The 21,909-nt window shown below is 36.1% G+C and overlaps 1 non-coding gene across 1 annotated transcript; it reads right to left on the bottom strand.

Moving 5' to 3' along the window:
* Positions 1 to 11,839: 11,839 nt before the first annotated feature.
* LOC116140180 lies at positions 11,840 to 11,947 on the bottom strand. The gene has a single exon (XR_004129570.1). It is a non-coding gene; the product is annotated as a small nucleolar RNA R71 (small nucleolar RNA).
* Between the last annotated feature and the right edge of the window lie 9,962 nt (positions 11,948 to 21,909).

The raw sequence follows: 21,909 nt of genomic DNA, 5'->3' as shown, positions 1-21,909 counted from the left end.
CATCATCTATAGTGATGTATGCGGTCCACTAATAGTTGAAGCCTGAGGTGGATATTCGTACTTCATCACATTTATTGATGGTTTTAATAGGTATGGTTATGTCTATCTTATGAGACATAAATCTGAAGCACTTCTTTGCCCAACGATCGGCGACTGTGCATTCAAAAAAAAAAAAAAAAAAAAAAAAAAAAACTCAAAACAAAGAAAAATCGTAACGCAAAAATACACAAAACAACTAGAAAATAATAAAAACAACTACAATAAAATAAAATAAAATTTAACTACAAAACTAAAAACAAAAATATTAAAGAAATCAAATAACTCCCCTCCCTAGCAATGATGCCAAAAAAATGTTTGGTTAAAAACAACTTTAATTCCTCTACAAGTGCATAGGTCGCTATTGCAGTAAAGAGCACAAGTAAGGGTCAATCCCACAAAGAGTCAAGCCATTAATTAACCTAATAATGTGCAAAAACAACTAAAATAATGAAATCAAGTGAGATAATCAAATCACCCAACAAATAAAGAAAATCCAAATTAACTAAAATTCAAGTAAGAATAACAAAAATATTAAAATAACAACTAAGATAAAAATGAGATCTAAACAAATGATCAAATAATGGTCTAATGTATTCGATTTCACCATAATTATCCTACTTTTTGTTATTAATCTAATCGATGTTTCTCGATCCAAATCTTAGGGTCAATACTTACCAAGGTAAGGTCGTGCCATGGCCAACCGGATCAACCTAGTGTTCGAGTAGGTGCACTAGAGCCAACATTGTAGCTCTTGTAAACTCGTATTTTATATGAATAAAAGGCAAACGCTTCTTTATAAGCAATATACTATAGTATCTATTTACTGCATGTAAAGAAAATAGTATATGTCTTTAGAAAGGTTGAAACCAGTGACGAGAGTATTAAGTGTCATAAATCTTAATTGTGAGAACCCTATGAACACAAATGGTAGCCCCTTTTAAACTGTTCGTAGTCATAGTATAAATCTGACCTAGGTCATAGATTATATGGAGAGACTATCATCACATTGAACGACCCTATCGAAAGATAATGATAGGTCTCATATGTCGAGGTTGTGAGCATCAACCTGGTGCAACGCATGGGTGCTTGCTTGTGCAAGTCCACTGGACTGACCTATCAGAGGAATCCATACAAGATGGTAACTTAGTGTCTATGGAATATATCCTGATAATCCGAGGATTATACTGTTTTATTTAGGCTTTTAGGCCGGATTTTAGATACTTCTTAGTTCATTATGCCTGAATTGCTACTTAATTCTTTACATTTTATGTTTTAGGCCAAAATGGATATTTTGAGCAAATAATGAGCAAATTGGAGTTTTTGGACTCAGAAGTAAGCAGATCTCAGAAGTTGGGAGAGTTCTGAAGCAGATTAAAGCACTATGAAGCTTGTTTCCATGGGAGAGCATCGAAGATCGAAGATTCAAGCAAAGAAGCGAGCGGAGGGTAATTCTATAATTTCAGAATTCTTCATGAAGATTTGCCGCGACGAAATTTGTTCTTCACCGTGGCAAAATGAGTCACGCACAAGAGTTAATTTTACTTCGTCGCCGAGGCGAGATTTCTTCTTCGCCGCGGCGAAGTTTGCAAATTTCAGTTTCTTTAAAACGCACAGTTTCATTTTTAGGCAAAGTCTTAGGTTTTTGGGCGAAGTATAAAAGCAAAACTTTGCCATTTTGAGAAAGAGTCATTTTTCTTAGTAGAGAGTAGTTTATTTTCATCTTCCTTAGTTTAGATTTGACGAATTTTGGGTTGAAAAGTGAGAAGATTTGGGATAGAATCTGGTGGATTCTTCAATTAGGGGAGATCTCTTGTCTTTTCTCTCATTTCAATATGTTGAACCTTGAGTTTATTGTTTTTCTTGCTTGTTATGTTGATTTAGCTATGAACTAACCCATTTTGGGTTAGCGTTTTGATGTAATTCGGATTTCCATGGATTGAGTAATTGATTTTTGTTATTTTCATATGCTATTGCATGGTTTGTGTGGTTATTCTGATTTTATTGTTTTTATTTGATGAACATGATGAGATCGAGAAATGAGTCATGTTAAGCTTCTTGGGTAATCACCATTGTAGTATTGAATGCTAGAGATAGATTTAAGAATAAGTGAAATCAATCTAAGATTCCATGTGCTTAATGAGCTTAGAACTATTAACCTTCAAATTGTTGGGTGTGGAAGTTTAATAGGGAAAAGTAGGAAAACATAGCCTGAGAAGGTATGTTTTACAATTTAAAGAATTCGATTTACAATCAATGCATGTGAATATGGAAATAGCATAATTTGTAGGTTTAATCCATAGAGTCCGAATGAAGTCAAAACCCTACCCGTTTGTTTAAATTGATATAACCTTGTTTTTAAACTTGCTTTCATAATTTAGCTTTGAGCATTTAGCAATTTTTGTTTTAGTTTTAAGTTTAATTTTCTCCCATTGATCCAAACAAATTCGATTGCTCCAACTTGAAAACAGCAGAAAACTTAGTGCTTAGCAACCAATCCTCGTGGGAACGATACTCACTCATCACTTTATTACTTTGTGCGACTAGTGCACTTGCTATTTATGCATGTTTGTAATAGCCGCTTTCTACTCAAATACTCATAAAACATGTACATAATAAAATACATATAAAGTAGTATAAAAAGTTGGGCCCAAATTTTTCTTTTATTAAATATATACATTCTTTATACAAAAAGTTGTATCATGTACAAAACATCAAAACAAGGTGGACAGTGTAGCCATATCTCTTCGCTTGCCGACGTCCTTCTGACTGCATCCTCACCTAGGTCCTGCAAAACATAGAAAACAGTGGGGTGAGCATAACTAATGCTCAGTAAGTAAATCCTCTACTCATCTATCCCCGTAACTCTCTCTCTCTAATTCTTTCCTTACAATTCTAATTTACTCTCTATTTATACTTCCCTCTCTATTTTCTCTTTCTCATAACTCTTTTCTACTAACTCTCTTTAGTAGTCACGGCCTCATCTTACCAGAGGCACGGCTGGGACTCGCTCCCACTCTACGTGACTTCTACTCATACTAGCCGATCGGACTCGGTTATGCATGGATTCGGAACCCTTGTCCATGTGAGTGTATATTCTCTCTCTCTCGGGTGCTCTCGGGTATAGCCCTCATCTGCATGCACTCTCACGGGCTACACCACTTCTCTCTCTCTCATACTCATGCCGCTCTCTCAATGCGGCGTACATGCGGGAAACTCTACCCCTTACTCACGGGTTCCCCATCGCACAACCTACTCTATTATCTTTTCTCTTCGTTCTCTAGTGCTCATTCTCTCTTTCTCTTTACTCTTAAGATAGCTTATACTCAAATTCTCTACTATGTCTCAAGCTACTTCTTAAGTGCATAAGAAAAATGCGTATGGACAGCTCATGCTCACTAATGTACTTATGAAATGCCAAATGCAATATTGCATCAAAATAGTTATTCTGCATAGGTCGCACTAAAAAGGGCATAACTTGCATTATACACATCGTATTTCTACGATTTTAGTCTTGTTTTAAAGCTTAAAAACAGGGATACAACTTTGATGTTTTGGTCTTAACCCAGTTCAATTCCTAAGATGTCAAAAATTCACTTAGAAAGTCACGGCTGTGACAGGGCAGATTTCACTTAGGCATTTCCTCAAACAACTCATGTGCATACCAAAACTCTACTTATCTATAACTCTACTCTTCTCTTTAATCATCCAAAATGGGAGGAAAACTACCTCATATACTCTAATTTCCTGTCAAGGCAAAACACTCCCATAGGGTTTGCTCCAAACTCCCTCCAACTTCAATCAAACTCAACTCATCATCATGCAATCACAACACTTCTCATAACTCAATTAAATTCATATCAACATAGATAAATATTCATAACATCTCAATTTCTCAGCAAGCATAATACATACATATACATACACAATCTCTACTCAAATAAATTCTTAAATCTCAATTTAGTTTGGATTTACTTACCTTGTGAGGAAATAACTTCTCTAACACTTTTCCTTTCCTTTGGTAGCTTGATTTCTCTCTACAACTTTAAACAACAACAACATAAGACTTTAACCAAAACATACTAAAACTCTCATCTAAAGCAAGAATCCTTACCTTAGGATGCTTGAGATTAAAAATCTACTAAAAACTACTCAAAAAGTCCATAGAAATCCTTGGAAGATTGGAGGAAATTTGAGAGGAAAATAGAGAATGGAAGAGGCGGTGGAATGGATGAAATGAAGGTTTTCTCTACACTTAATCCTTTTTAGCTCATATAATATCCATCATTTCCCATTTTGCCCTTGCTCTTCCTTGGAAATTTCATCCATATCCTTTGATTCTTTGCAAATACACCCTTATTACCAACACATTCTCTACTTAATTTCCTTACATTTTACTGCCCACTATTCCTACTAATTAGGGGTAGAATGGTCATTATGCCCCAAAGGAAGAATTCTCTACAAAACTCAAGAAACTTTTTGTTAGGCTTTTCGCCACTGCGAAGAACATTCTGTCGCCCCGGCGAAACACGGCAGAACCTACCCGTGGGTGTAACACCTCATCGCCGCGGCGAAGATTCTCCTTCGCCCCAGCGAAGATTGGATTTCCAAAAATTCACCAAATCTCAACCAAAACCAAGACAAACACTTAACTAATACAACATACCAACTCAATTGAAACTGAATCAATGAACTTTTAAGTAATACAGCAAATCTTAAGTACGTACCTCAAGCGGGGCGTTACAATGTTGTAGTAATAACGCATCATATCCTCTTACAGATGGTAGTACATGTGATCTTTCAACTTGAGATCGCTAGAGCACCGCGTGTAAAGATCAATGTGATTTGACACCAACCTAATGTCGTCTCTATTTGGGATTACTAGAACGGCGGTGATTGGTTACATTGGGAAGTACAATATAGCTATGGTGGATCAACAAAGGATTCATAACTCCTAGTTACAGGAGACCTTATCTCGGCGAGATATTTGGTTAAAGAACTATGATTGCAAAGTCGTGGCCACAGTGGAATCGAGTTGGTGCTCGAATCTAATCTCATATAGTCATCAGATTCAAGAACCAAATATACAACATGTCAAGGAAATAGTTTTGGGGTAGAAACTATTTCTGTACCTCAAACCTTGATGAGATATAAGATGATGAAACATATCGAATTGCATGGTAACCATACCCTAGACAAGGAAAGCTTGATCGCTGAATCTTTACTTACGAGGGAATCATGACTGGTGTACGAAAACACTAATTGGCTGATACCTAATTAGTTATCGGGACACTGCCAGCAAAGTAAAGAGCTTTTGGGTCATACACATAGAAGGTAGTTAAGTGAAGAATGGAAATAGAGGGACAATCTTGTCCTTGGGCCGAAAAGGGTATTTCGATAATTTGGGAGTCCAAGGACATTTTCGTCATTTTGGGCAAGAAGGGCACTTTAGTAATTTTGCTAAGGTTGACGCCATTGTCCAATATTTATATTGGAGGAATTTTGGCAAAATTAGATTAATTAATATGAAGGAATTTATTTAATTTAAATTAAATATATTAAAATCCAAAATTAAACATGATATATATATATAGGAATTAAATAAATGATATTTATTTAAAATTCATATTTAGGAGAATATCTTAAGAGATATTCTTATCCCTAATATAAAGGATTGCAATCCAATTCAAATTAGAATTAAGGAGATTGCAATCCAAACCAAATTGGAAAACAAGGATTCATAATCCTTGAAGGATTCTAGTTTGGGGTTGCCTATATAAAGGGACAATGGATTTTAATTAATAACAGATTTTAGAGAGAACTCTTTTGAGAAAAATCAAAATTAATATTTCTCCCCCTCCCAAATAGCTCACGCCCAAACCCTAGCCACCAAGAGGATTTTATTCTCTTAATTTTTGCCTCCCTTCCTTAAGCTCTAAGAATGGTCTAGCAATTAATCTTAGGGTGATCCTATTATTGTATGCCCTAGGAACTAATCTTGTTATCGATTTTAGGACATTATATTTTGTAAATGTATTATGAATAAAAAAAAAAGTGTTCTCATTTCACATGTTGATTTACTGCTTCATTTATATTATATTTAATATTACATGTGAAATGTCTAGATGACACGGATCTTCAGAAGATTAAATCATCGAAGAATTCCCTACGCAAGTAATGTTGATTGGGCAATAACATTGCATAGTAGACATGCTGAATGTCTCCATTGAATATCATGTGATGGTATTAGTGTGGGTGATTATAAGAGGTATGTCACTAATGCATTAGCATGGATAAATGGTTACTGAACTGTTTATCGAATACGATTGATTACGATGAATCACATGGACGTGGTCAATGATGCATCATAGGATCGTGCTAGTGTACCATTGATCCTTAGACCGAGACATCACAGTTGGAATCAACATAGGATGCATATGGTTCATATGGTGTATAAGCACGAGATTAGTCATGTCTTGTGTAATAAGCCGGTTTGGTCATACGTTATTCATGCATGAGGACAAGTGATGTCAAGATGGGATCCGTTAACTCAAAATAGTCCAATCTTGAGTTCCCAGACGAATGTCAATAAACATTGGAAAAGAAAAATCTCTGGCCAGAGTATAGTGAATGTCAGATGAAAAATAGTTTCATGTTGATGAGTTCCATTTTATTGATTGACAATTTGATTACAGATTAAGTTAAGGGTTTTGACATACCATGAACCATTCTTAATCAGGATTAGATAATGGAGGGATTTTACTACACGGTACGTACGATCAGAATAGGTTCATTGGAATTTACACTTCATTGTGGTTTAGAGGTTATAGAACATTGCTAGAAGTCTACCATAATAAGTGGGAGTTTCAATTATAAAGAGTTATAACGAAACATATTAGAATCCGATATTAGGACCATGGCTAGATCACAATGAACCAAAATGGTCACACATAAAACCAAGCTCAAGGAGAGAGAGTAATACATATCATTAATCAGATTAATGATGTTCGGATGTAAACAGTTGCATTCAAATTAATGTATTAGTGAGAAATGATTATCCATGGATGGCTAACACTAACCAAGGGTAATAAGGATTTATTAAATATTATTATTGAATCAGATTCAATAATGGGGACAAAAGTGCATTGGTTTTATTCTAAAGAGTTAGAAAATTTAATGAGATTAAAATTTGGGCTAATTATGAATTAACCATAAAACCAAGGACTTGACATAAATGCTCTTTTCGAAGATTAATTTTAAATTGTTTGAGGACTTCCCAAGGCAATTTAAAATTACACTTTATGCCTGTGGAATATAAACCAAGTGTCATACCATTTTCATTGAATTGGAACAATTGAAACAAAATCACTCTCTCACTCTCTTGGCTCTCTCTTCCTTGACTTGTGTGGATCACATTTTAAGGTTCTTCAAGTTCATTTGAAGAACTAAAACTCCAAGAAAGAATATTCATGTGTTAAATAGCAAAGGAGTAGGTAATATCTCAACCGTACCTTGAAATTTTTTGGGCTTATGTGTCATGTTTGTGTTCTACCTTGCATCCATCATCTTGTTCATCATTTTTACAACTTTCCCATGTCCAAAATGCATGAATCACAATAGATCCGGAGCCTGCCTTCGTGTGGATACTGACGGACTCAATCCTACATTGCTTGATAGCGATTAATCGGAGATATCCATAAAAAGGAGCCGCCAACGAAGGTATTATATTAAACCTTGTATGGTTTTGGTTTAATTTTATGTTGATTATCATGTCGAAATCATGATCTTGGGTAAAAGGGATCCTGCCATGGAAATATATATATATTTTTTAATAATTCCACACTTGCCATGACATGGTTCCTTCACCTAGTGTTTTCATCATCCAAACTAGCTAGTGGCGCATAGCCTAGTCTAAATAACAAAAACCCATTATGCATAAAAGTACCAAAAACTAACACAAACCAACTTACACCTGTCAAGGGCATCGTACAGACATAAATCAATTGTTCATAAGAGCAATATGCGATTAGCTAGTGGCGTATAGCCTAACCCCAACTCATATAGTCAATCAATCAACTACTACACACGATAAGACATCAACAATGATCAAAGATCAAGAGATATTCAAGATTAGCTAGTGGTGTCTAGCATAACCTTGACTCATACAACCATTCAACTGTAAATCAAAGGCAGTCACGCAATAATAGTGATTAATCAACTCAATAAACATAAATGAATGAAACTAAGATACCATTGGATCAACTAAACATTCGGTTAAACAATAAACATAAAGTAGTCTAATTAGATTACATTGGATACACTAGAAAGAGTTTAGCTACTCATAAATACAAGAAAACAAACCTTGATCTCACCCTTACACATTTGGATGTAAGATCCACTCATGATGATCAGGGTTTAGCTTTACACAATCAATCACTCTCTCCCAAGCCTCAAAAGTTGCAAAAGTATTTTAGAGAACCTAATAATCTTGAAAATCAGACTAAAGTTGCATTTATATAGTTTTTAGGCAAAATGGCAAAATTGTAAATATTGGTCGCCAGAATCAAGGTTGAAAATGCGGAGTTTTTCCAAATATCGCGATTTGCACTGTGGTGCATTTTAATTGCACTACGCTGCGGCTCCAGACAATTTTTCCTTCGACAAAAACCCTATCATGTCGCGGTGTGGATGAATTGCATCGCGGCGCAATTTGGATTTCGTCGACTTTGTGCTACGGCGCGATTATTCTTTGTTAGGGCGCAATACGAGTTGTGTTGTCTTCATGCCGCGGCTCAGAAAAGTGTGCTACAGCTTAGTTGCAGAATTCCACTCTTTTTCTGCTTGCCTTGATTTATCCGCACTCGACGGTTCCAGGATGTTTGAACACCAACACTTGCATGAATAATCCATCTTTTTGCACATGAATACCTGAAAACACAACAAAACCTATGCTTTTGGAAGATAGCAAAACAAGTAAAGAAACTCATCATAAATACTACGTTAAACCTTGAATTCCTTACAATTTCACCCCCAACTCACAAAATAAATCCGCATTTTCACCACTCAACAAGAATCAAACTTTGGAAAAGAGATATGAGATAATTTCCCAAATTGGCAACACTCACAAAAGATGCTATTATCAAATGAACTAGTTACATGAACTTTATTCATCACAGTCTTAAGAGTTTTCACTTGTGGATGCCCTAATCTAGCATGCCACAATTTTGTCAAACTAAGAGTTACATCAGATTGTTTGTCTTGAGAAACAAAAGTTTTATTAAAACTATTGCTACTAGGAATAGAGCTGGAGATAGCAATAACATGGCAGGATGCATAAGAGTTAGAGTTGGAGGCAACAGTTGGCAAGGAAACTTGCAGCTGGTATAAGCCATCTTGTAAGGTTCCTTGAAGCAGTATCTCTTTAGTCCACTTATCCTTTACAAGACAATGATCAGAGTGAAATTCAACTATCACACCATTGTATTTTGTAATTCGAGATTGATAAGTGCTTGAAAATACACTTATTCTTAGTGGTTTATAGGTATCATTTGTTGGAAATTAGGATTAATTTGCATGAATTAACTTAATTGTTTCATAAACGCACTTTTCAGGATCACGGGTATTTTTGTTGTGTTTTCAGGGAATAAGGCTCAAAAATAATATTCGGATGAGAGATGATGTTCACGAGAGAATTTGTGATGACTGGAAACAAACGGATTGAGAATCAGAGTTGAATTGAAGAAGTTATGGAAGTTGAAGTAAAGAGAAGATTCTAGATTACGTTCCAGCTTGAGTATGCCTCGGTATTTTGAGAATATCTTGAGATTTGGAGCTTGGATTAAGACTATTCTTAAATCGTTGGAAAGCTGATTCAAAGGGCTACATTTCATATGTTTACCACTTTTCCAATTCTATCGTTGTCGAGTCCAAAAATCACCATCTCTGAAGAACAGTGGAATGATGTGGGAAGAAGACCTGTAGCTACTGTGCCACGGCAACACTTTTTCTAGTAGCTACTGTGCTATAGCACAGTGCCACAACATAGTCACGATAGCTGGGAACTTCTCCTCCATTTTTGACTAGGAAAATAGGGTTTTAAGAGTCCTAAACTAACTAGAATTAAGGAAAACAAAACCCTAACCCTTGTGGGATATAAATAGAAGTCTTTTAGCATTATTTAAGGGGGAATTCTTTTAGAGATAAAGAAAAGAGAGAACAAAGATTATTGAAGAACTAAAGAAAAAGGGAGATTAAAGAAGGCTTGGAGAAGAAGAATTGGAGGAGATCATCATCAACTTCATTAATCCAACCAAGTTTCACTAAGTTTTTCTTCTTTGTTATGAATAATACAATGATGTTCTCATATTTATTCATGAAGATCTAATTCTTTTGTGATTGAGGGTGATTTCAAAACCCTAGACATGTCTTGTGTTTAATAAAATCTGCATCTTTTTATCTTTTGATCCCTCTTGGTTATGTGATTATTTCTCTGTGAATAAGGTTTAGATAGATTGTCTTAATTGTTTAAGTGGCCAAGTAAATCATTACGATTAATCTATTAATGCCAATTTAGGTTGTTTAGTATTGAATCGCTTTATTAACCTAAATAACTAGTGGTAAAGTGTATGCCTGCATACATGGGGGGTAATCACTCAAGATAACTAAACCGACCATACGAGTTTAGCCTTGATTCAGTAGGTCTCTCGCAACTTAATGCTTTTATTACTTTGAATCTAGAGATCGTATCCTAGGTTATCTAATAAATAGGGAATTGGGTTATGACCGTGTCCAATCCAATGACTCAGTAAGGAGAGATAGAACTTATCAACATTTGGTATTTTCTGAGCTGATGTGATTAAGAGGCTAGAAAGTTAAAGAGAGCTTTTATTTTATGTAATTCATGTCTAGTGGTGGCGAATAAACCTTCAATCCAATTTCTCTTATTTATTTCTCTATCATCATTAATTGCTTGATTTACATTGTTTGCTTTGAGTTCATTTTAGTATTTGTTGAGATTTTATAATTCGTGACAAACCCCGTTAGAAGTAGATAATTAATTAAGTTCAAAAATCCTCTGCGGGAAAGACCTTTACTTGCTCTTTGCTACTACACGACTTTGCATTAGAATTTAGTGAGGTAAAATTAGGTGTTGCATTTGCACGCATCAATTTTTGGCGCCGTGTCGCCGGGGATTTTCATTAACTTAATTATTTGTTTACTTTTGTTTATTTTGAATTCTTATTTGTTCTTTGTTTTTGAGTTCTAGGTGTTTTTAATGAATGAGCTCGCGATACAATTTGAGATCGAATCGGCATTCTGATCTAATTCCACCTATTACTCATTCGAAACAACCTTTGCATAGATAAACTCTCGATCAAGCAATCCATATCGATCTTCCACTCACAAGTGATTCTTCTGATTTTTCTGATCAAGAGTAGATGGCTAATCTAACTCTCAAAGAGATAGCTGCACCAACCGTTGACCAACAACCTTTATGCATTCGATACAATGATACGGAAGGGGGAGCTTTTGAGCTTAAATCTGGGATGATTCATCTTCTACCCATTTTCAAAGGTTTAGCGGGAGAGGATCCAAACAAGCACCTTAAGGAGTTCCATGTGGTGTGCTCGAGTATGAAACCAAATGGAACAATGGAGGAACAAGTGAAGTTAAGGGTGTTCCCATTTTCTTTAGCAGATAGCGCTAAGGAATGGCTTTATTACCTACCATCCGGAACCATAACTACTTGGAATGAGATGAAGAGGTTGTTCCTAGAGAAGTATTTTCCAACATCTCGAGCCATACTCATCAGGAAAGAAATTTGTGGGATTCGGCAATACAATGGGGAAAACTTATATGAATATTGGGAAAGGTTTAAGAAATCGTGTGCTAGCTGTCCGCATCATCAAATAAGTGAGCAACTACTTCTCCAATATTTTTATGAGGGATTGATGCCAATGGAGAGGAGCATGATAGATGCAGCAAGTAGAGGAGCGTTAGTTGATAAAACTCCTACAGAAGCAAGGAACTTAATTGCAACCATGGCAGCAAACACTCAACAATTTGGTACTCGATCCGATCCACCACCAAGGAAGGTAAATGAAGTTGGGATATCCAATAATCTTGAGCAACAATTGAATAATTTGATTGCACTTGTGCAACAAATTGCAATTGGACAAGTGAAGACATGTGAATTTGCTCCAATGTGGGACATCCTACCGATATGTGTCCTACCTTTCAAGAGACAAATGCAGAACAAGTAAATGCCATGGGAGGATGCCAAGGACAACAAAGGCAAAGGTATGATCCATTTCCAATACCTATAATCTAGGATGGAGGGATCACCCTAATCTTAGCTATGGAGGAAATCAACAAGCTGCTGTCACTAATAATCCACTTGGTTTCCCTTACCGACGAGCTCCACAACCGTACCAAGCAAGATCCTAAAATGTTTCCCAACCTCAAGGTAAGTCTTTGGAAGACTTGGTAAACTCATTAGCAACTAGCTCTCTTTAATTTCAGCAAGAGAATCTCAAGTTCCAACAAGAAACAAAAATGTCAATTAAGAATTTGGAAAGCCAAGTTAGTCAATTGGCTACTACTCTTGGAAGATTAGAGGCGCATGGATCCAGAAAGCTTCCGTCCTAACCTTTGGTTTACCCTAGGGAAAATGCTAGTGCATTACTTTGAGAAGTGGTAGATAACTTGAGAAGACTCACAAGAAGCCAAATGATAAGAAAGAAGTTGGAGATGAGTTGATTCAAGGTGGAACAAAACAGCCCAAAAGTGCAGAAAATTTGCCAACCGATTCTTCCAATGCAAAACATCCACCTAACGTACAATCTAAAGTTCTTATTAATACTTACGAACCTCCTTTGCCTTTTCCTAGCAGGTTTGCCACATCAAAGAAGGAGGAACATGAACAGGAAATTTTGGACACTTTTAGAAAAGTACATGTCAATATTCCTTTGTTGGATGCAATAAAGCAAGTGTCGCGTTATGTGAAATTTCTAAAAGAACTGTGCACCAACAAGAGAAAGCTTAAGGGAAACGAGGTGGTGAGCATGGGAGAAAATGTCTCAGCAGTTTTGCAAAGGAAACTTCCAACAAAGTGCAAAGATTCGGGTAGTTTCACCATACCATGCGTCATAGGCAACACAAGGTTTGAGAAAGCAATGTTAGACTTAGGTACTTCTATTAATGTCATGCCTTACTCAATTTATCTTGATTTAAATCTTGGTACTCTTAAAGAGATCGGCGTAGTTATTACACTCGCTGATCGATCTAATGCCTATCCAAAGGGAGTTGTAGAAGATGTTTTGGTGTAGGTAAACCAGCTTGTTTTTCCAGTGGATTTCTACGTGCTTGACATGAAAGATGAAACAACTGTGAAAACCACACCATTGCTTTTGGGGAGACCATTCATGAAACAGCCCACACGAAAATAGATGTGCATAATGGGACATTGACAATGGAGTTTGATGGGGAAGTGATAATCCGTGGATTATACAGTTTTCATAAGTCTTTTTATTCGGATTTCAGGTACTTTGTGGTGCATTTTGACCTGAATTGTTGTTTAATTCTTTACATTTTGTGTTTCCGGTTAAAATGGACATGTTGATCAAATAAGGACAAAATTGGAAGTTTTCGACTCAGAAGTTAGCGGATCTTAGAAGTTAAGAGAGTTCGGAAGCAGGATAAAGCACGATGAGGCTTGTTTGAAAGGGAGAGCACCGAGAATCGAAGAAGAAAGCAAAGAAGCAAGCAGAGTGGCAGTTCGGTAATTTCAGAACCTTTCAAGTTGCTTCGCCCCGGCGAAGGTTTGCAAAAACTCAAGAAACTTTTTGTTAGGCTTTTCGCCACTGCGAAGAACATTCTGTCGCCCCGGCGAAACACGGCAGAACCTACCCGTGGGTGTAACACTCATCGCCGCGGCGAAGATTCTCCTTCGCCCCAGCGAAGATTGGATTTCCAAAAATTCACCAAATCTCAACCAAAACCAAGAAAACATTAACTAATACAACATACCAACTCAATTGAAACTGAATCAATGAACTTTTAAGTAATACAGCAATTTAAGTACGTACCTCAAGCGGGGCGTTACAAGTTGTAGTAATAACGCATCATATCCTCTTACAGATGGTAGTACATGTGACTTTCAACTGAGATCGCTAGAGCACCCGTGGTAAAGATCAATGTGATTTGACACCAACCTAATGTCGTCTCTATTGGTGATTACAGAACGGCGGTGATTGGTTACATGGGAAGTACAATAAGCTATGGTGGATCAACAAAGGATTCATAACTCCTAGTTACAGGAGACCTTATCTCGGCGAGATATTGGTTAAAGAACTATGATTGCAAAGTCGTGGCCACAGTGGAATCGAGTTGGTGCTCGAATCTAATCTCATATAGTCATCAGATTCAAGAACCAATATACAACATGTCAAGGAAATAGTTTTGGGGTAGAAACTATTCTGTACCTCAAACCTTGATGAGATATAAGATGATGAAACATATCGAATTGCATGGTAACCATACCCTAGACAAGGAAAGCTTGATCGCTGAATCTTTACTTACGAGGGAATCATGACTGGTGTACGAAAACACTAATTGGCTGATACCTAATTAGTTATCGGGACACTGCCAGCAAAGTAAGAGCTTTGGGTCATACACATAGAAGGTAGTTAAGTGAAGAATGGAAATAGAGGGACAATCTTGTCCTTGGGCCGAAAAGGGTATTTCGATAATTTGGGAGTCCAAGGACATTTTCGTCATTTTGGGCAAGAAGGGCACTTTAGTATTTTGCTAAGGTTGACGCCATGTCCAATATTTATATTGGAGGAATTTTGGCAAAATTAGATTAATTAATATGAAGGAATTTATTTAATTTAAATTATATATAAAATCCAAAATTAAACATGATATATATATTAGGAATTAAATAAATGATATTTATTTAAAATTCATATTTAGGAGAATATCTTAGAGATATTCTTATCCCTAATATAAAGGATTGCAATCCAATTCAAATTAGAATTAAGGAGATTGCAATCCAAACCAAATGGAAAACAAGGATTCAAATCCTTGAAGGATTCTAGTTTGGGGTTGCCTATATAAAGGACAATGGATTTTAATTAATAACAGATTTTAGAGAGAACTCTTTTGAGAAAATCAAAATAATATTTCTCCCCCTCCCAAATAGCTCACGCCCAAACCCTAGCCACCAAGAGGATTTTCTCTTAATTTTGCCTCCCTTCCTTAAGCTCTAAGAATGGTCTAGCAATTAATCTTAGGGTGATCCTATTATTGTATGCCCTAGGAACTAATCTGTTATCGATTTTAGGACATTATATTTTGTAAATGTATTATGAATAAAAAAAAAGTGTTCTCATTTCACATGTTGATTTACTGCTTCATTTATATTATATTTAATATTACATGTGAAATGTCTAGATGACACGATCTTCAGAAGATTAAATCATCGAAGAATTCCCTACGCAAGAATGTTGATTGGGCAATAACATTGCATAGTAGACATGCTGAATGTCTCCATTGAATATCATTGATGGTATTAGTGTGGGTGATTATAGAGGTATGTACTAATGCATTAGCATGGATAAATGGTTACTGAACTGTTTATCGAATACGATTGATTACGATGAATCACATGGACGTGGTCAATGATGCATCATAGGATCGTGCTAGTGTACCATTGATCCTTAGACCGAGACATCACAGTTGGAATCAACATAGGATGCATATGGTTCATATGGTGTATAAGCACGAGATTAGTCTGTCTTGTTAATAAGCCGGTTTGGTCATACGTTATTCATGCATGAGGACAAGTGATGTCAGATGGGATCCGTTAACTCAAAATAGTCCAATCTTGAGTTCCCAGACGAATGTCAATAACATTGGAAAAGAAAAATCTCTGGAGAGTATAGTGAATGTCAGATGAAAAATAGTTTCATGTTGATGGTTCCATTTTATTGATGACAATTTGATTACAGATTAAGTAAGGGTTTTGACTACCATGAACCATTCTTAATCAGATTAGATAATGGAGGGATTTTACTACACGGTACGTACGATCAGAATAGTTCATTGGAATTTACACTTCATTGTGGGTTAGAGGTTATAGAACATTGCTAGAAGTCTACCATAATAAGTGGGAGTTTCAATTATAAAGAGTTATAAACGAAACATATTAGAATCCGATATTAGGACCATGGCTAGATCACAATGAACCAAAATGGTCACACATAAAACCAAGCTAAGGAGAGAGAGTAATACATATCATTAATCGATTAATGATGTTCGGATGTAAACAGTTGCATTCAAATTAATGTATTAGTGAGAAATGATTATCCTGGATGGCTAACACTAACCAAGGTAATAAGGATTTATTAAATATTATTGAATCAGATTCAATAATGGGGACAAAAGTGCATTGGTTTTATTCTAAAGAGTTAGAAAATTTAATGAGATTAAATTTGGGCTAATTATGAATAACCATAAAACCAAGGACTTGACATAAAGCTCTTTTCGAAGATTAATTTTAAATTGTTTGAGGACTCCCAAGGCAATTAAAATTACACTTTATGCTGTGGAATATAAACCAAGTGTCATACCATTTTCATTGAATTGGAACAATTGAAACAAAATCACTCTCTCACTCTCTTGGCTCTCTCTTCCTTGACTGTGTGGATCACATTTTAAGGTTCTTCAAGTTCATTTGAAGAACTAAAACTCCAAGAAAGAATATTCATGTGTTAAATAGCAAAGGAGTAGGTAATATCTCAACCGTACCTTGAAATTTTTGGGCTTATGTGTCATGTTTGTTTCTACCTTGCATCCATCATCTTGTTCATCATTTTTACAACTTCCCATGTCCAAAATGCATGAATCACAATAGATCCGGAGCCTGCCTTCGTGTGGATACTGACGGACTCAATCCTACATGCTTGATAGCGATTAATCGGAGATATCCATAAAAAGGAGCCGCCAACGAAGGTATTATATTAAACTTGTATGGTTTTGGTTTAATTTTATGTTGATTATCATGTCGAAATCATGATCTTGGGAAAAGGTCCTGCCATGGAAATATATATATATTTTAATAATTCCACACTTGCATGAATGGTTCCTTCACCTAGTGTTTTCATCATCCAAACTAGCTAGTGGCGCATAGCCTAGTCTAAATAACAAAAACCATTATGCATAAAAGTACCAAAAACTAACACAAACCAACTTACACCTGTCAAGGGCATCGTACAGACTAAATCAATTGTTCATAAGAGCAATATGCGATTAGCTAGTGGCGTATAGCCTAACCCAACTCATATAGTCAATCAATCAACTACTACACACGATAAGACATCAACAATGATCAAAGATCAAGAGATATTCAAGATTAGCTAGTGGTGTCTAGCATAACCTTGACTCAAACAACCATTCAACTGTAAATCAAAGGCAGTCACGCAATAATAGTGATTAATCAACTCAATAAACATAAATGAATGAAACTAAGATACCATGGATCAACTAAACATTCGGTTAAACAATAAACATAAAGTAGTCTAATTAGATTACATTGGATACACTAGAAGAGTTTAGCTACTCATAAATACAAGAAAACAAACCTGATCTCACCTTACACATTTGGATGTAAGATCCACTCATGATGATCAGGGTTTAGCTTACACAATCAATCACTCTCTCCCAAGCCTCAAAGTTGCAAAAGTATTTTAGAGAACCTAATAATCTTGAAAATCAGACTAAAGTTGCATTTATAGTTTTTAGGCAAAATGGCAAAATTGTAAATATTGGTCGCCAGAATCAAGGTTGAAAATGCGAGGTTTTTTCCAAATATCGCGATTTGCACTGTGGTGCATTTTAATTGCACTACGCTGCGGCTCAGACAATTTTTCCTTCGACAAAAACCCTATCATGTCGCGGTGTGGATGAATTGATCGCGGCGCAATTTGGATTTCGTCGACTTTGTGCTACGGCGCGATTATTCTTTGTTAGGGCGCAATACGAGTTGTGTGTGTCTTCATGCCGCGGCTCAGAAAAGTGTGCTACAGCTTAGTTGCAGAATTCCCTCTTTTTGCTTGCCTGATTTATCGCACTCGACGGTTCCAGGAGTTTGAACACCAACACTGCATGAATAATCCATCTTTTTGCACATGAATACCTGAAAACACAACAAAACCTATGCTTTTGGAAGATAGCAAACAAGTAAAGAAACTCATCATAAATACTACGTTAAACCTTGAATTCCTTACAATTTCACACCCCAACTCACAAATAAATCCGCATTTTCACCACCAACAAGAATCAAAATTTGGAAAAGAGTATGAGATAATTTCCCAAATTGGCAACAATCACAAAGATGCTATATCAAATGAACTAGTTACATGAACTTTATTATCACAGTCTTAAGAGTTTTCACTTGTGGATGCCCTATCTAGCATGCCACAATTTTGTCAAACTAAGAGTTACATCAGATTGTTTGTCTTGAGAAACAAAAGTTTTATTAAAACTATTGCTACTAGGAATAGAGCTGGAGATAGCAAAACATGGCAGGATGCATAGAGTTAGAGTGGAGGCAACAGTTGGCAAGGAAACTTGCAGCTGGTATAAGCCATCTTGTAAGGTTCCTTGAAGCAGTATCTCTTTAGTCCACTTATCCTTTACAAGACATGATCAGAGTGAATTCAACTATCACACATTGTATTTTGTAATTCGAGATGTAAGTGCTTGAAAATACACTTTTCTTAGTGGTTTATAGGTATCATTTGTTGGAAATAGGATTAATTGCATGAATTAACTTAATTGTTCTAAACGCACTTTTCAGGATCACGGGTATTTTGTTTGGGTTTTCAGGGAATAAGGCTCAAAATAATATTCGGATGAGAGATGATGTTCACGAGAGAAATTGTGATGACTGGAAACAAACGGATTGAGAATCAGAGTGAATTGAAGAAGTTATGGAAGTTGAAGTAAAGAGAAGATTCTAGATTACGTTCCAGCTTGAGTAGCCTCGGTATTTTGAGAATATCTTGAGATTTGGAGCTTGGATTAGACTATTCTTAAATCGTTGGAAAGCTGATCAAAGGGCTACATTTCATTGTTTACCACTTTTCCAATTCTATCGTGTCGAGTCCAAAATCACCATCTCTGAAGAACAGTGGAATGATGTGGGAAGAAGACTGTAGCTACTGTGCCACGGCAACACTTTCTAGTAGCTACTGTGCTATAGCACAGTGCCACAACATAGCACGATAGCTGGGAACTTCCTCCATTTTTGACTAGGAAAATAGGGTTTTAAGAGTCCTAAACTAACTAAGATAAGGAAAACAAACCACACCCTTGTGGGATATAATAGAAGTCTTTTAGCATTATTTAAGGGGGAATTCTTTTAGAGAAAGAAAGAGAGAACAAAGATTATTGAAGAACTAAAGAAAAAGGGAGATTAAAGAAGGCTTGGAGAGAGAATTAGGAGGAGATCATCATCAACTTCATTAATCCAACCATGTTTCACTAAGTTTTTCTTCTTCTTTGTTATTATATTTGTTATGAATAATACAATGATGTTCTCATATTTATTCATGAAGAACAATTCTTTTGTGATTGAGGGTGATTTCAATTCAATAAAATCTGCATCTTTTACTTTTGATCCCTCTTGGTTATGTGATTATTTCTCGTGAATAAGGTTAGATAGATTGTCTTATGTTTAAGTGGCCAAGTAAATCATTACGATTAATCTATTAATGCCAATTTAGGTTGTTTAGTATAATCGCTTTATTAACCTAAATAACTAGTGGTAAAGTGTATGCCTGATACATGGGGGGTAATCACTCAAGATAACTAAACGACCATACGAGTTTAGCCTTGATTCAGTAGTCTCTCGCAACTTAATGCTTTTATTACTTTGAATCTAGAGATCGATCCTAGGTTTATAATAAATAGGGAATTGGTTATGACCGTGTCCAATCCAATGACTCAGTAAGGAGAGATAGAACTTATCAACATTTGGTATTTCTGAGCTGATGTGATTAAGAGGCTAGAAAGTAAAGAGAGCTTATTTTATGTAATTCATGTCTAGTGGTGGCGAATAAACCTTCAATCCAATTTTTCTTATTATTTCTTATCATCATTAATTGCTTGATTTACATTGTTTGCTTGAGTTCATTTTAGTATTTGTTGAGATTTTATAATTCGTGAAAACCCGTTAGAAGTAGATAATAATTAAGTTCAAAATCCTCTGCGGGAAAGACCTTTACTTGCTCTTTGCTACTACCGACTTTGCATTAGAATTTAGGAGGTAAAATTAGGTGTTGCATTTGCAGCATCAATTTTTGGCGCCGTGTCGCCGGGGATTTTCATTACTTAATTATGTTTACTTTTGTTTATTTTGAATTCTTATTGTTCTTGTTTTGAGTTCTAGGTGTTTTTAATGAATGAGCTCGCGAACAATTTGAGATCGATCGGCATTCTGATCTAATTCCATAATTTCCTTGCATTTCACTCCCCACTTTTCCTCATAATTAGGGGTAGAATGGTTGTTGTGCCCCAAAGGAAGAATTCTCTAGAAACTCATAAGAATTTTCAACCGAATCTTCGCCGCGGTGAAAAATTCCAGGGCCTACGTCACCGCGGCGACGAGTCTTATTCGCCGCGGCAAAGTCTTGCTTTCACAAATTTCAACAAGACTTCACCAATTTCAGGGCAGTCAAGCAATTTCAACACTTACACGCTTAACTAAGGCACATAAACAACTTTAAGGGCAAAATGAGCAAATATGAGTTACGTACCTCAAGCGGGCATTATAGTAAAGATCCATTGGAAGTGGCAATATGGAATGGGTTGTCAACCGAGGAACCTCAAAGTTTCAATGAAGATGTAGAGTTGCGAGAAGAGCTAAATGAAACTATAGCAATGTTGGATGAGCTTCCAAAGAAAAATCCAAGGTCTGAAATCTCCTATATTTCTCTTCCCATATCTAATGAGAAACTTTTACCTTCAATTGTGTAGGCCCCTACCTTGGAGCTTAAGCCTTTAACAAGTCATCTCAAGTATTTATACGTGGGAGAAGGAGACACATTGCCCGTGATTGTAGCGGCCAACCTTTCAAAGGTGCAAGAAGAGAAACTTGTTCGTGTGTTAAGAGAGTACAAAACGGCAATTGGTTGGATGATTGCTGACATTAAAGGAATAAGTCCTTCCATGTGCATGCACCGCATATTACTAGATGAAGGATCGAAGCCTACAAGAGAAGTACAAAGACGGTTGAATCCACCAATGATGGAAGTAGTGAAGAAGGAAATAATCAAGTTGTTAGATGTTGGTGTGATCTACCCAATTTCGAACAGTAAATGGGTTAGTCTAGTCCAAGTAGTTCCTAAGAAATCCGGAATAACCATGGTAAAGAATGAAGATAATGACTTAGTTCCCACTCGCATTCAAACAGGATATCGAGTGTGCATAGACTACCGCAAGCTTAATGCCACAAAGCGCAAAGATCATTTTCCTCTTCCATTTATCGATCAAATGCTTGAATGTTTAGTAGGCCATTCTCACTATTGTTTTCTTGATGGATTTTTAGGTTATAATCAAATTGTGATTGCACCGGAAGATCAAGAGAAGACGACATTTACATGCCCCTTTGGCACTTTTGCTTATCGACGCATGCCATTTGGCCTTTGTAATGCACCCACCACCTTTCAAAGGTGCATAGTAAGTATTTTCTCCGATTACATAGAGAACATTATAGAGGTATTTATGGATGATTTTAGTGTCTATGGGAACTCATTTGATAATTGTTTGGGTAATTTGACATTAGTTCTTAAAAGATGCATAGAAACT

The sequence above is a fragment of the Pistacia vera genome, unplaced genomic scaffold (genome assembly GCF_008641045.1).
Source record: "Pistacia vera cultivar Batoury unplaced genomic scaffold, PisVer_v2 Contig364, whole genome shotgun sequence".
Classification (NCBI taxonomy): domain Eukaryota; kingdom Viridiplantae; phylum Streptophyta; class Magnoliopsida; order Sapindales; family Anacardiaceae; genus Pistacia; species Pistacia vera.
Note: the sequence above shows the minus strand (reverse complement) of the source record. Positions and strands in the feature narration are given on the sequence as shown.